General features: G+C 38.2%; 1 protein-coding gene across 2 annotated transcripts in view; it reads left to right on the top strand.

Moving 5' to 3' along the window:
* The first annotated feature begins 3693 nt into the window (after nt 1-3693).
* Nucleotides 3694-16515, top strand: part of PAK2 (p21 (RAC1) activated kinase 2) — a 1120998-nt gene continuing 1108176 nt past the window's right edge. The window contains exon 1 of one of the 2 annotated variants that reach the window (XM_044070347.1): nt 3694-4053. The gene's annotated coding sequence lies outside the window, so the exon portion shown is untranslated. Of the gene's footprint in view, nt 4170-16515 lie in introns of both variants that reach the window. The other variant, XM_044070345.1, reaches the window with a different exon arrangement.

Below are 16515 nucleotides of genomic sequence, written 5' to 3'. Positions count from 1 at the left end.
TCACATAGCCAGATTTGTAACTGGACTGCCCTTTAGAACGCATCATTGCCTTAATCTGAAAAAACTTGACTGGTTAGAACTACCCAGTCTTCTCAAGATGAACCAACTCACAGAAGCATTTAAAATCCTTAAACAACCTGATAAAACCCCTGCACTGAGTAATATAATAATTCCCTACTCCAATCTAAGTTGCCTTCGCTCCTCTAACAGACACCTTGTCCACACCACCAAATCCAACAATATGGGCGGTGAAGCTCTCTTCGCCAACACCACTGGAAAGCTATGGAATTCCCTCTCCAACAACCTTAGGCTAATTTCCTCCCTTGGTCAATTTAAAAAGACTCTAAAACAACATTTTAAGGTGAAATGGCTCTGCCCATGCGTATATCCAGATTAGATGCCCTTTGTTAAACATTGGCCTCACTTCTTCCATAACTAATCCAAATCCATTAGGACAACCTAGAGAGGGGACCTTTAATCCATTGCCTACTAACTGTTCACCACCGTAACCATATTTTTATAACTGTCTCAATTACCTATTGCACTACTTTAATGAATTGTATTATGAACAGTAGTTAAACCGTTAGGTTATAGTAACTAATTTTTATGTAATTTGTATTTTCCTAATTTTCCTTTTCTTTTCTTTTATTTTTACTTCACTGTATTGTAACTATATTGTCTTGTACCTATGTGGAGCTTTTCTCCCCGGGCCTCCGCTGAAAATGGACATGTATCCAGTAGGACTATCCCAGTCAACAAATGTAAAATAAATAAAATAAATAAATACATTTCGGCCATCTAACCTGGACCAGAACACCAAAGGCGGAGGTGTGTCCATATTCATTAAGGATATCCACACCTCCAGGCTAATTGCGCAGCATAATGCATCTGAGGTTATCCAAACGCAACTAAATCTGGGCAAAACTGCAATTCAAAAACTACTCATGAACAAACTCCTTCGCTCAACGCTTTCTGGACTTCATAAATTCCAAAGCCCTGGATCACATTATCCACACCCCCACCAGGGGCAACAATATCCTAGACCTAGTCATTACCAACATGAGTGACCGGTGTTCCACACCTGAAGTCAACTCCTCGTTGGTCAGATCCGACCATAAGCTAATCACCCTAGATATCCGCATTCTGCCCCCACCCACCATTAAGGAAACCACAGTAAACATTTTCTCCAAAGCCAACTTCATGCTTCTTAAGACAGAAGTGGTGAACTTCATGACACCCATGCAGATGGACAATACAGTTACGACTGCTGAATCCTACACAAATGGAGTCTATAAACACTTACACGAGTGCATGGATCATGCTATCCCAAACAGAACCAAGACACTATCCTCCAAAAGAAGGAAGCCAATCTGGTGGTCCCCTGCCATAAACAAACTCTACAACAAAAGGAAGAAACTGTTGTAAAAGAGAGTAAAATCCCATGAGTGGAGGAGCTCCCTGGTCAGCTTCAGTAACAAGCTGAGATCCCTTATAAGATCCTCCAAAGCTAGCTACGAAAATAAAATTGCCACTGATTTTAAGGGCAACCACAAAGCATTCTATAGCTATGTCAAGAATCTCAATGGCAACACCTAGATCTGCTCTGAGTTACAGCACAATGGCATGAAAATTACAGAACCAACTGATATTGCCAACATCCTGGCAGATAGGTTCAGTGCTAACTTTACCCCCCTCTCACCCCCTAAAGGACCCATATCTATACAGGAAGAATGTAGCGTCCCTATAATCACATCTATGCAAGTAAAAGCTGCACTCTCTAAAACCAAAAACACAGCATCCATGGGATCGGACAACATCCCAGGCTGTGTTTTACACGAACTTCAAAATGAACTGGCTCTCCACCTAAGCACCATGTTCAATCATAGTCTCACATCAGGCTTTGTGCCCACTGAATGGCGCACAGCAACAGTTAACCCACTCCACAAAGGGGGAGCCACCACTGATCCTGGGAACTATCGCCTTATTCGCCTGACGAGCCTGGTCTGCAAGGCCATGGAATGTATCATCATGGAACTCACAAACAAAGACATTGGTAACCTCCACACTCTGGACCCCACCCAGTTCGGGTTTGTGAAAGGCAGATCATGCCTTCTGAACCTGATCGACTTCTTTGAGACACTCACCAAAGCCGTAGACAAGGGTAAGGTGGTTCACACAGCTTATCTTGACCTCGCCAAAGCTTTTGACACCGTCCCCCATTCTGGAATTATAGCTAAACTCAGTAAACTAGGTATAAATCCCTACATCACAAGATGGGTTGCCAACTGGCTCACACTGACAGAACTCACACTGTAAATGTTGCAGACTCCAAATCTGACTTCAAACGAGTGACAAGTAGAGTACCACAGGGTTCAGTCCTGGGACCTCTCCTGTTTGGTATCTACTTCTCTGGAGTACAGGCTAACACAGAAGGCCTCTGGCTAACAAAGTTTGCAGATGACTGCAAACTAGGAGCCATAGTCGAGTCCCCAAATGATGTGGACATCCTACAGAAGGGCCTGACTGAGACAGATGCTTGGTGTCAGAGGCATGGCTTCAAGCTCAATGTCGAAAAGTGCATTGTCACCCCCTTTGGTAAAAGCTCTGTACCCATGAACTACCACATAAACGGCAGTCTACTTAACGTCGAATGTGTGATAAGAGACCTTGGGACCCAAGTGGACAGTAGTCTCTCCTTTGATAATCACATTGCCACAGTAGTCAGGAAATCCTTCTATGTGGCACACCTCATCACAAAAGGGTTCTCATCCAGGAAAAAAAGGTAATTGTTCCCCTCTACTCGGCACTCATTAGACCCATTATAGAGTACAACGCCCCTTTTGGAATGTACCTCACAAGACATCTGCAGCAGCTGGAAAGGCCACAGAAGTACCTCACGAAAAGGATTACTGGCCTCAAACAGATGCTCTACATTGACTGTCTCAAAAAACTCCAGCTTTGCTCTGTAGCATATCACCTACTCCGAGGAGATCTCTGCCTAACATATAAAGCTATGTTAAACCCAGAGCTGTTGGACATGCTACACCTAAAGAAATCCCAGCCCCTCCGAGCTACACGCTCTAGGGACCTAAACCTTGTCACCACAATAAATAGGACATGCTGGAGGGATAGATTCCTGTCCCATTGACTTCCTATACTCTGGAACAAGCTACCCATCTATGTCAAGCAAAGTTCCTCATTAGCACTCTTCAAGAAAAATCTTGATGAGTGGCTGGGAAATAGGAAATACACCCCAGGGATCACTTTTGTGGCTCTGTTCGACAGGGGCACAGGAAATTAACTTTCTTGGGTGGCATAAGCCAGGGAACCTTGTTGGCTAGTCTTACTTAGGCCCTTGGACCGATAGCCTAGTACCTACCTATGAACATTATGAAAGGTAGTATTCCTCATTTTGGAAATGTAAGGTTGAGAGCTAAGAGAAAGGAAATAGTAAATCAACCTATCCTTGCAAAATGTCAGAAAAATTTGCAAAAGCCTCAGAAAGCTTTGGTATTTGTTTGATTTTTGGGAGTTGTAGGCTTTAAAGCCCTCTCCTCTTTCTTAATCATTTGTGGTTTAAAAAGACTACAATTCCCACAGCATACTGCGTGACAGCAGTGGCTTCGATACTACTAAGTACAAATACAATATTTGTGCTCCTGCTCATCAGTATTATTACACTGATATGATTTGTTGGGGTCTGGAAATTAGAATATTGTAAAACAGGATAGATCAAACTTAAAATACAGCTTAAAGCTGTTCTGAATTGCTCTGCCTTTTTCTCCGCTCCACAGTTGACTATAGCACTTTTGGGCTGGGCCGGTAGTTCCATTTCCCTTCCGCCATTGCGGGGAGACTGTGTATGTTGTTTCTGTTTGGGGAAGTGGTACGGGGCCGTTCCTTTTTCTCGTGAGTCCGCAATTTTACTGTTTTTTTTTTCTTCCTTGTTCCTTTCACTGGGGCGTGAGGTAACTGCTGCAAAAAGCAACTGAACTCCTGGTGTGTGGCATACTGTGGACAGAAATTACCAAGTGCAAAAAAAGTTTTGTTCCGGTAAGAGCAGCTACCGCTCAAGTTGTTTCTGAACTCTGCATTGCTTTAACGAGTAACTTGGGCAGTAATTCTGTTGAACGGGTGGGTACGACGCGGGTTGCTGCACTTTTATCTGGGTAAGAACAGTATGTTACACCTTTTCTTAACACATGTCTAATTTTTCCTTTACTTTGTGTCAATCTTATATTTTACTGATTACTTGATGTTAACCAGTGGCTCCCAATAATGACAGAGGACGGCCTTAATGTTTGTATGATTGAAATAGGGGGTTAAAACTGGGGGTTGGCGCCGACCTTAATTAGCAGTACAAATGTTCATGTATGTACTCTTAACTTTTGAAATCAAAATTCACAGACTATTCTTGCTATTGAATGCCTTGCAGGTTGTAGTCAGGAACACATTCTGGACTATTGTTTGGGTACCATTATAGTCAGTGAGGCAGGTAGGAATGGTTGTAAGAAACAGGTAAGGGGCCTGGCTTGATTATGTGGTATGTTGCTAGCGTTGGTGTATGTTGTGCAGTAATTGGTACCACATTAATTGCATTGCCTTATTAAAATGATTTTTGGGCACTGATTTGACTAGATTTGCCCTTAACTGTATGAATGCTTTAACATTTGCTTACTGCTTTTATGCTGTCAGTAGTTATTGTCATTGGTATTGTCATATAGGTAGTGTTTTGTTTCTGTTAATGTTTTGATATTACCCATTCCCAGTACATGCTGCTACTGAATGGGGAGATGAGAATATTGACAACTCTGATTGCATTTAAAAATGCAGCTGTGGTTACCTATGTGGCTGGAGTATGTTTTCCACTTTTAACATTAAAACACATTTAATGCGTTCCTAAATTATTGGATTACAAAACTGTAAGTTCACAGTAATAGTTATTAAATGTGGTTTGCCACAAATGCCCCCTGTCATTAAGCAGTGCATTCCGGAGGCAGGCTTCTTGGGCTACATTCTACAGTGTATTGTTGCTTTGAATTATGGAGGTGTGGCAAATTGATGGATTTGCTAATCACTTTTATTTATTTATTTCACATTTGTTAACTGGTTTAGTCCAACTGAGTTTGCAAACAAACTTATTTTCAGTGAAGACCTGAGGGGAAAAGCCCCACCAAATATAAGTAAAAATTAAGTGACAATTTACAAATATTAAATAACAATCACAATACAAAATAATTGTAAAAAAGAAAAGTTTATTAACTATTTGCATTGTATCGATAGCAAACAACCCATTTTCAGTGGAGACCCAAGAGTGAAGAGGCCCAGCAAACATAAGCATACAGGACAAAAACTCTTAAAATAACAATGCAAATACAAAATTAATTATAATTTTTTCTTGTTTTTCTCTTTAACATTAGACCACTGCTATCGGTGCAACCCTTAAATGTACTACATATAAGAGTAAAAACAAAAAGAGAATCGTTGTTCAAAAGAAGGAAAATGTACAGACATTGATAGGAAGTGGGCTGGGGAAGATAAATAGTGTGCAGAATGGGATAGTGGAGAGAAAGGAGGGGGCTATAGTAGTAGAGCTGTGGGTTTAGGAGGTTAGTTTAAGCAGAAGTTACTAACCGAGAAAGAAAGTTAGGAGATACAACAGGTTATGCAGTAGGACAGACTAAGAATACATGTGGTCAAGGCAACGGCATAATTTCAAGTTTAGTAGGTGGGATTTAAGCTCCTTTTTAAAGCAGGGAAAGGAAAGGTTGGATCGAATATGGAGTGAGACAGTGCGTTTATAAAGTAGTTTGCCAATATTCCTTTTGGGTTTATAAACTGAGAGAAGATTCTGATCAGCACTCTGGAGAAGCCGGGGGGGGGGGGGAGTAGAGAGTAACATGGGAGGAGAGAGCAGGGCAGGCAGAGGGGTTAAGTATGTAAAAGGTAGTGTGGAGTTGCGATTGTAGGTGAAGGTGTGCAAATTCCAGCCACTGAAGTTTTAGTGAGAGGCAGTGATGTGAAGAGAGTGGTTGGTTTAGAATAAATCTGGCAATTTTGTTGCAGTTTCTGCATTGAGGTAGCTTGGATATTGGTAAGGATGGGGGAAGCATATAGAAGATTAGGTAAGGGAAATGCCTGCACAAGAGTACATTTATTGGCAGTAGTGAGGAATGTTTTGTTTTTATAAAATAGTCCAAGTTTTGTTTTTTTCCATGGCCTGTTGTATATGCAAGTCAAATTTTAGATTTTAGTCTATCATGAATTATTACCCCAAGGAGATTGGTGTGTTAGGCAGGGAAGACAGTGATGCCATCTAGGGAGGAAAGAGAAAAGTTGGATTTAAGGTGAGTGTGCCTGAGGTTGGAAAAGAAGCTGAGTTTTCTTCAGGTTAAGGATTAGTTGATTATTTCTGAGCCATTTTTCAACAAGAAATAAAGGAATTATGTGCTGGTGTGTGTAGTTCAGAGAGAGCATTGGGGATAGATAAAAAAAAAAAATAGTCGTCTATGTATTGTATTACAGATGAAAGTCTGCAGCATGAATGTAGGTTGTTGGTAAAAATGTTGAAAATGAGCGGTACAAGTATGGACCCTTGGGGTACTCTTTGAACAGGAAGTAATAGTTTGGGCCAGATACTAATAATTGTATTGTTTGTTTGTTTTTTTTTTTTACCTTTTTTTATGGGAGTTGAGCACTGATTCTGCATGACCAATTGCAGGCCCAGCCTGGACTTGTAGTAAACATTACAGCAGAGTACAGGTATGACACTACAAATACAAGATTACCAGTGGTGCAGCAATGGTCTTTATGGGATTATCTACCATCTGTGATTACTCTGTTTGTGAATTTATACTATATTCTTTTTTTTTTTTTTTTTTGTGAATCTCTTCACCCATGCTGTACCTGCAAATGATCTATAGCGATCAGCGTACTACTCTAGTAAACAGAGTAAAGTAAGTTTAAAAAAAAAAAAAAGTATTCTATACATTCATTATTTTAATGGTTAGAGATCGACTTTACCCATCCCATGGTCTATAATTATGTATTACCTCTAATGAGAATAGCTGGGATCATACCATATGTACTACAGGGTCCATGCATGGGATAAAGCATTTAGGAGCTGTCCCTGTCCATTAGTAGTACAGGGGGGCAGTCTTTGTGTAAATCCTTAGATACACGTTTTGCTTGAATGTGGACAGGGATGAACTTAGTTGTATATGGATGGAGTGTCTGTTCCAAAGCAGCTGTATCCTGTGTCCCTCCAAACCATTCTGTTAATGTTGCAGAAGAGGTTTAAATCCCTAGACCAAGTATTTCTAATGTCTTTTGACTATCCAATATGCAGGTTTGGAGGGTGCATGTATGCCAGACATAAGTCACCTCATAGTTTGTAGGATACTGAATATAGTGATATGGCTTTGAGTTGGTCCACACAGGACATTTTCAGCCCTTTAATCCTTTTAGTAAGGTAATCTGTGAGTGTTCTAGTTGAAGGCCTCCCAAACCCTAGTTTGTATTCCTTTTGATCTCTAATCTTGATAGATTCAATGCACTGCTTCACAGTGTCTTTTTTAAGTTAGTTTTAATTTCATTTAGAAGTCTCGTCTAAATTTGAATTATAATTTTGCTAAGGTGTACGTTATAAATGGAGAAGACTACCAAGGTACAGTAAATTTGTTTTTGTCAGTATTATGCAAGATTAACTCTGTTTCCAAACAAGTCGTTTTGTATTCTTCTCTCTGTTTTGGCAGCACAATACACTCTCTTTCACTTCCATACAATATTAGAAATAGTCAAAATTTTGAGTTACTATATATTGGTTTACTTGACGCAGGCTATCCACTTCTGTAGTGTGTGTTGCTACTTGCAGTACATGTATTCTTATTGGCAGTTTGTCCTAGTAGTCTTTCTGTAAATGCTTTTCAGTATGTACTGTTTGTATTTTATTTGTTGTGGGGATTTTCTCCCCTTCTATGTGGTTACTTATCAGCTACTGTAAAATGTTTGCATTTTGTTGAGCCTTTCTCTGCAACTCAGTGTAAAATATTTAATCTGTTACAGAGATTTTCTCCTTTTGTATATAATTACTCAGCTTCAGTTTAAATGTTCTGGAATCTGTTGTGAAACTATTGCTCGCCATGCCTCTGCTGAAAATGGGCCATTCGTTCAGTTGGACTTTATCTGTTATCAGAGGACAAGTAGTCATAAATTGTCTTTGTGGAGGAATGCACCAAAGCTGTTACATGAGGAGCAGAAATTCCTAAAGGTGCTATGATATCTTCCCAACAAATGTACAAGGCCATGTGGGCCCCTGGCTTTAAATAACAAAGTTGCAATGAAAAAAAATGATGCTGATCCAACACCAAATTATGTAATCTCCAACTTGTTAAATGCCAGACTGTTAAATTTACAAGTTGACTATTTACAATTGCTTCATAAATATTTACTCATGCAAATGCACTGTAATTAGATCAGGACCCTAGAGTGATGTAAACCATACTTCTCTACCTGGAATCATTAAAGTTCTGGACAAGGCCCATGAAAAATAGGTACAAATCTGTACGCTGATTAATGTAAAATTTGCATACATAATTACATAACCTCGCCCACTCCAATGGAATTGTGAGAGAACATTCAAACGCAAACTGAAGAACAGATGTCCCCCCCCCCCGCTGCCATTCCTATGTCCCATTACCTAGCTCTTTTACCCCATTTACTATAAACACTGTGTGCACACTGCTTTACTTCTACAATGATTATTTCGATTTATTTTTACATTTTATAGCGCAGTGCACAAATAGGTATTTGCTAAACAAAGCAATACTCTCTCACAATGAAAATAGACTAGGCATTAAAACTTCTCTGCCCTTGAAACTCACATTCATTGAAACAGCATTGAAACCTACACCACATCCAAAGAAAATGCATCTGGTCAATGGTGGATAAAGATTACCTGTTTACAAATCATAAGCCCCTTGCACACACAACAAACCCACATGGGTTCTTTGATGCACCTTCCTGACTTTATTAAATTATATTCCTTGTGTAATACAGCACGCTTGTTAGACTTAAGTTAGAGTGAATTTTAAATTTATAGTTTGAACATTTTTCCAGTAGGCAATGAAACAAAATGCACAAACCAATAATGCGAGAACTGCCCAATTCAGAGCATTTCCATCATAAAGTCTACTTACACACACACATACACACACAATCACATTTTAAATGTATTGTTTGAACATTTTTCCAGTAGGCAATGAAACAAAATGCATGAACCAATAATGACAAACACTGCCCAATTAACATTTCCATCATAAAAGTGTAAATATATAAATAGAATGACAGTAGAAGCCATAGGGATATTGCACAGCTTCTAGCACTTATTTTCAATTTCAGTTTTTTTTGGGGGGGGACAAAAGGGCAAAAACCAGAGACACATTTTACTCATTGCTTGTATAATTTTGGAAAGTTGCTAGAATAAAACATGTTACTACCATGCATTTCACTACCACATCCTGAACCCAGGACCCTGTGCACTACAGTCAGAACAACATACCCCTATGCCAAATCATCAGCTTCTTGAAAGACAGACTGAAACGTAAATGGCCATCATTTAGTGAATTCAGTTCTCACTTCTCACCATAGCTCTCATCCTCTTGGCACAAAAAAACCCAGACAAAGCCAATAATGGGGGAATACATAATTTGTGTGTGTAAATCGTTTTATTAATTTATATTAATTTGATAGCATGATATGCAGCCTAATTTTATGCATTTTCATATATGTTTCTGAGTGACTTAAACACATGTTCATAAATTCAATCACAACAGCTTTTAGTTTTGCACAAATCAAAGCAAAAGCCTGTCACAATAAGCAGAGTAAACAAGCTGGCTGACATTAAAAGTGGCAAACAGTAGATGATTATTTTTTTTTATTATTTCCTTTGAAGCACCCATAATCCGAGAGCGAGTACTGTATGGTAAAGTGTCTTTTTCAAAGAGACACAGTAAGCAAATGGAAGACACAGTAAGCAAATGGAAGCTGAGAGAAGCAAATTCTGGACCACAGGAAGCATGTTAACTGCCTGTCTTATTTACTGACTATGATCAATTGATTTAGATGGAGTCCATTACATATGATCACAGCCAGCTTAGTAGGTGATATGAAATATAGGAACAGCCTCAATTATCTAGAGGATCTAAATATTTGTATAGAGCACAAGGCTGGCATTTATGACTGTATAACACTAATGTGAATGATCTTGGTTCAAATTCTTATATTGATTATGGGTGCTTCAAAGGAAATAAAAAAAAAAAAATCATCATTTACTCTCTCCCACTTTTAATGTCGGCCAGCTTGTTTACTCTGCTTAATGTGACAGGCTTTTGCTTTGATTTGTGCAAAACTAAAAGCTGTTGTGATTGAATTTATGAACATGTGTTAAGTCACTCAGAAACGTATTGGAAAATGCATAAAATTAGGCTGCATATCATGCTATCTAATATAAATTAATAAGATTCATTTGCACACATGGGCGGACACGCATGCACACGCAGTGAGAAATAAGAATTTAATTCTGTATTCCTCCATTATTGGCTTTGTCTGGGTTTTTTGTGCTAAGAGGTTGAGAGTTATGGTGAGAACTGAATTCACTAACTGGCCATTTAAGTTTCAGTCTCAGTCTAACGGTCTTTCAAGAAGCTGATGATTTGTCATAGGGGTATGTTGTTCTGACTGTAGTGCACAGGGTCCTGAGTTCAAGACTTGCTAGTGAAATGCATGGTGGTGGTTGTTGTGTCTTTCGGCTTTTCCCGGTTAGGGGTCGCCACAACGGAACTCCGGTCCGCTAATGATTGTCAGTTGATTTTTATATGCTGAGTTGCCAGCCCTAACACACCACCTTCAACAAAGGTACACCCATTCACGCATGTCTCTACGCAGAAGATGCTCTAGCTGAGAGTCGAACCGGTCAGCCTCTTACTATGAGGTGACAACGCTACCGCAGCACCACCACCGTGGATAGTGAAATGCATGGTGGTAACGTGTTTTATTCTAGCAACCTTCCAAAATTATACAAGCAATGATTAAAATGTGTCTCTGGTTTTTGCCCCCCCCCCCCCAAAAGAAACTGAAATTGAAAATAAGTGCAAGAAGCTGTGCATGCTGCCTATGGCTTACACTACTGTCATTCTATTTATATATTTATACTTTTATGATGGAAATGTTCTGAATTGGGCAGTTTTCTCATTATTGGTTAATGCATTTTGTTTCATTGCCTACTGGAAAAATGTTCAAACTATAAATTTAAAATGCGCTCTAACTTAAGTCTAAGAAGTGTGCTGTATTATACAAGGAATATAATTCAATAAAGTCAGGAAGGTGTATCAAAGAATGCATGTATATTTCTTGTTTTGGGTGCAAGGGGCCTAAGATTTGAAAACAGCCCACCACTGGGCGTACAGATTTGTACCTATTTTTCATGGGCCTTGTTCAGATTTTTGATGATTCCAGGTTGAGAGGTATGCTCCAGATGTCTTCACTCAGTTAAGTACCTTAAAGTAAAGCAGCTGTAGTCAGATATCTTCATTCAAAGAAGAGAAGCAAGCAAGCTGTGTGGCAACTCCGTATTCTGCCTGTTAAGCTTAAATTCCACTCTGCAGTTGTAAAACCTAAACTGGCAGCCTGTTGGGCTTAAAATTCATAACGACAATGGCAGTCCCAGTATTCAAACAGACGTGCTCCCACGCACACACGTCCCTTAAACTTAATTCCGACAGGCTGACAGAGCTGACATTATCACGCACATAATGTCCACTCCAAAAGCGAGAAAATTTTAAAAAGTCTACAAAATAGATGAAAAAAAAATCAGAAATGAAGGGGTGCCACTCGGGGAAACTTGGCACCCCATTATTGGGACCCCAGAACTCTGTAAAAACAGTAATTCGGGACAGTTGGGAGGACTGATGTAAACTCATCTTGCCATTACATTAATATTAACACTGTAAATGCAGCAGGAGTAATTTTAGAGTTGTGTGCAGAAGCTTTTTTTAACTTAATTTTCTTTTAATACAGCAAAATCAGTTAATGTATGTGAACACTTTTGTTTATAAATAAGAATGCATGCAAACACTTTATGTAAAAATTTTGTTTTCTTTATTAAACATTTATTTATTTATTTTACATTTGTTTACTGGGAAGGCCCAACTGGACAGAGCTGTCAGTTTTCAGCAGAGGCCTGGGGAGAAAAGCTCCAGAAACCATTGCTAACGTACTGTACACATTATATGAGCATTGTGGTTTACACATAGTTATAAAATATAGCAGATAACACAATTACATAAGATGTTTACATAAGCATAGTGGTTTAGACATGCAATTTAAAGTATAGCAGGTAGTAACATATGATTGTTGTTCATACAGTATGTTTAGTAGAGATGAGCATAAAGATGTAATCAAGATAAGAGAAGAAAGGAAGAACTAAAAATACTAGCCAGTTTGTCAAAGGAGGAGAATACAGACAAGTTCATATGAAATTCATTGACATTTCAAGGGAAAGCTTTTCATGTTAGTGTAGGGGAGAGTTAATGGGTATAGATGGGACAGTCGGGCGTAGGCAGCAGTGAGTTGGTAAGTAACATGTGATAATGTAGTGCACCTGTGGGAGTTTTAAAGATGAGGCTGGATAGTGGGTAGGGGAAATGTGTTAGAATACGTCAGCCATGTGCTAGACAGTTGCATGTCCAGGAACTGTATAGGTGGGAAATGAGCTGTTTTTTGAAAGGTTTTGTTAGGTTGTACCCTGATTTGTAGTGGTGGGGAGTTCCAAATCTTGGCATTGTTGCTAGAATGCAGGGAGTCATCAGAGCTTGTAATGGCTTTTGGAGATTGCGATCAGTGCTTTGTTAATGAATCTAAGTTTTCTGTTATTAGAGTAGAGGGTGATCGGGTCTTGTGTAAGGCTGAGTTTTGTCAGGTTGATGCAGTATTTTGTGAACTAGAAGTTGGTTTAGAGTCAAGGTGTTAGGGAGTTCCAGCCAGGAAAATTGCTTTAGGGATTGACAGTGGTGTGTGCAGTAGGAGGAGTTGGAAAATAGTGTTCTTAGTAAGTTGTCGTTTCAGACATTAAGTCGAGGCCCCATTTGCCTGAGTTGTTACTAGCTCAGATGGATGTCATTTGCCGCAACACTTAGTGGAAAGAGTAAGGAAGTTCTCTGTGCCCTAGCCAAATTTCTCCTAGTCACTGTAATCGCCTCAAGTCTCCCCTGAAAAGAGGGTATTGGCGTTGTGGGACTAACTTGGTCAACAAAACTGTAAATGTTTGTTTCTGCCCCCCCCCCCTTTCTTTTTCCAGTGATTTCAGACCATAAGGTATTGCTGTTATCCCCTGACTCCTGCCCAACCCACTACAGCAACTATTGAGTACAGAGAGTCCTGACTTATTTCAGTTACTGTCGCCTTCTGTGACGGCTGCTGCTCCAATCCTGTCACCGTGTTGCTTCCCTCTCATTACTAAGTTATGATGAATAGGGGAAGTTTTTCATTGCCTTGGCTGAATTTTCCATAGTAGGTATGAAATACCACAATCTCGGTTCCTTCCCCGAAGAGGCACTGCTGGCGTAGTGGGACTATCAACAAAGTGTAAATAAAATGTTTATTTAATTTGAATATTGGCATTTTGAGACTAATTTTAGATAACTTTATATGTATTTTAAGTTTTCACTTTGGTCAGTGTTAAACAACCTTGGTGTTGCGGAGTATTGTTGCTTACTTTTATTTTTATTTTATTTTGGATCTTTGTTGTGTTTTTATTTAGTTAAGTTTCTTGTCTCCTTAGTCTCTGTGACTAATGAAATGGGTATGAAGGAGTAGCTTGTTGATTTTTATAGTGCAGTGTTATGTTTGCTAGTAGGAGGTTATTTACTGATTCCTAAAGTAGTTTTATAATTGATGGGAAATGTTTTTTTTATAAAATGTAATATCTCCTTTTAATTGAAATTATGTATAATTGATCTATTTGCTGACGTTAGTTGAAAGCATTTAGAACGTTATATGTTGATGTATGCAATGTAATGTAGAAAACATCTTTGACATTTGATGGTCTGGAGTTTTATCAAGTTTATGTGATGTAATGATTTTTATATGTCATTTTTCTTGTGTACAGCCAAACACTGCAGTTTTTCTTGTATACAATAGTGCGTGTGTGTAATATATATATATATATAATACATATTGTATACAGAAGTGCTGTGTGCAGATATATGTACGTGTGTGTGTGTGTGTGTGTGTGTGTGTGTGTGTGTGTATATATATATATATATATATATATATATATATATATATATATATATATATATATATATGTATGTATGTGTATATGTATATATATATATATATATATATATATATAAATCTCTACATCTACCCGATGACGCTAAAACTGTAAAACGCCGACGACGAGAGCACCGACACCGGAAGATCAACAGCGGAGATGATCGACAGTTGAAAATCCCGATGCTGAGAACACCGACATGTCATGTTAAGTGTGGAGTTAGGGTTAGGGGGCGGGTCAGGTGAGTGTGCAATAGTGGCGGACCTTAGGGTTAAGGTTAGTGCATAGATAGTTGTGTATGTAAGGTTTAGTGTAGATTTGTAAGGTTTTTGGTGTGCTTGTGTGCGTTTTGGACGAGATTTGTTTTGTTTGTTGATTGTTGGGATTGTGGTTTGTTGGGCATGTGAAGCTTTGTATTTTTGAACTTTCGGTTTTGTGGTGTCGGTGATTTCATTGTCGGTGTTTTCACATGTCTGTGTTATCAGGTAGACCCATATATATAGATATAGATATATATATATATATATATATATATATATATATATATATATATATATATATATATATATATATATATATATGTATGTATTTATGTGTGTGTGTGTATATATATATATATATATATATAGATATATATGTATTTATGTGTGTGTATATATATATATATATATATATATATATATATATATATATATAGATATATAGATATATAGATATATAGATATATATGTATTTATGTGTGTGTGTGTATATATATATATATATATATATATATATATATATATATATATATATATATATATATATATGTATGTATATGTATTTATATGTAACACACATGGTTATTTTACTGGTTGACTTTTGCATTGCATTTAAGTGAACTTCGTAAAACCTTTTGTATTTTAATTGAGGGAAACTTAAAATATTTTTGTATGGTAGGTGTCTACAGCGCATGTGTACTTTGTGTTGGATTAATTTGTACTTTGTGCTACAGCATTTCTTTTCCAGGCTTTCTGTTTAAGTGAGCTGTTCAACCGTCTTTTATTTTGTTGACTACACATGTTTAGGATAGGATTTCCACCATGCTGGGAGAGCAGCCTTTGAATGCGTAATACTGTTATGAGTTGTACATACTGGGTTTTAATCTTCTGTCCTCTTTAGTGGTTTCTTGCTGGTGTACCAGTTTTTTTCTTAGCCTGGTCTGTGTTTCTTGCTCACTTCAAAAGACCACAATATATCCCCTGTCACCTGGTCTATGTCTTAAAACTACAGCAATTTTTCTTGCAAAACTTTCATTACTGCATTTGTAATAACAAGGCCAGATTAGTGCATTGCTCACAAAAAAAAAAAAAAAACTTTGGAGAGTAGGGGCAGATTAATGTGTAACGTGGAAGGAATTTATTCCTGATTTCATTGTCCAGTATGAGCCCTTTGTCATTGAGCTACAAAATGTAGATGATGTAACCATTTTATTCGGGTCATCTAAGGATATATCCGTATTCATTTCTTGCCATGTTTGGAGAGGGTGGATGCCACTAGGCGTTTGGGCTAATCCCCTTTAAAACTTTGAGAGCATCTTCGTATTGATAAAAACTTTCAGTGCTTCATGTGCTCTGAACTGTCCTTGTAGGCCTGTTTCTCTCATCACCCAGTGCAGTTATCTAGTAGTCCAGATATGGACTAAGTTGATAGAATATCATCTGAAATTTCAGATTCTTCCACTTGTCCATTCCCATTGGGTTTATATGTCAGGAATTTGACTTGAGGGTTAACCTTTTCTGTAATCATGGTGCATTACTGGATTAAAAAGCCACTTCCTTGTATGTTATTTCATGTTGGCTACAAATACTGTTGGCAAATCCTGACCAATTTGAGATTCCTCAATTTTGGAACATCCGGTGTTTGTATTCCGTAGTTTAGGAGGAGTGCTTCTAAAGTTGAAATGTAAGCAAGCTATTTTCAGAAAGCTGCTGCGTAGTGTAGGAGTTAAAGTGGAAGTTTGGGAAATTAAGGTAGCTTGCTGTAATTGAACAATTACGTGGTGAAGGGAAGGTAGCTCTGATGTTGTGATTGGTAGTAGGTGAGTGACATAGGTACTGCTTTTATTTATTTTTTTTCATTTATATAGTCTGAGGTCAGCTGCTGTAGTTCAGTGGTGTAATTTTACTACTTCCACTGTGACA

This window comes from Protopterus annectens, chromosome 4.part1, assembly GCF_019279795.1.
Source record: "Protopterus annectens isolate FY-2018-M chromosome 4.part1, PAN1.0, whole genome shotgun sequence".
Taxonomy (NCBI): domain Eukaryota; kingdom Metazoa; phylum Chordata; order Ceratodontiformes; family Protopteridae; genus Protopterus; species Protopterus annectens.
The sequence above is the reverse complement of the archived record's forward strand: the minus strand, read 5'-3'. Positions and strand labels throughout refer to the sequence as shown.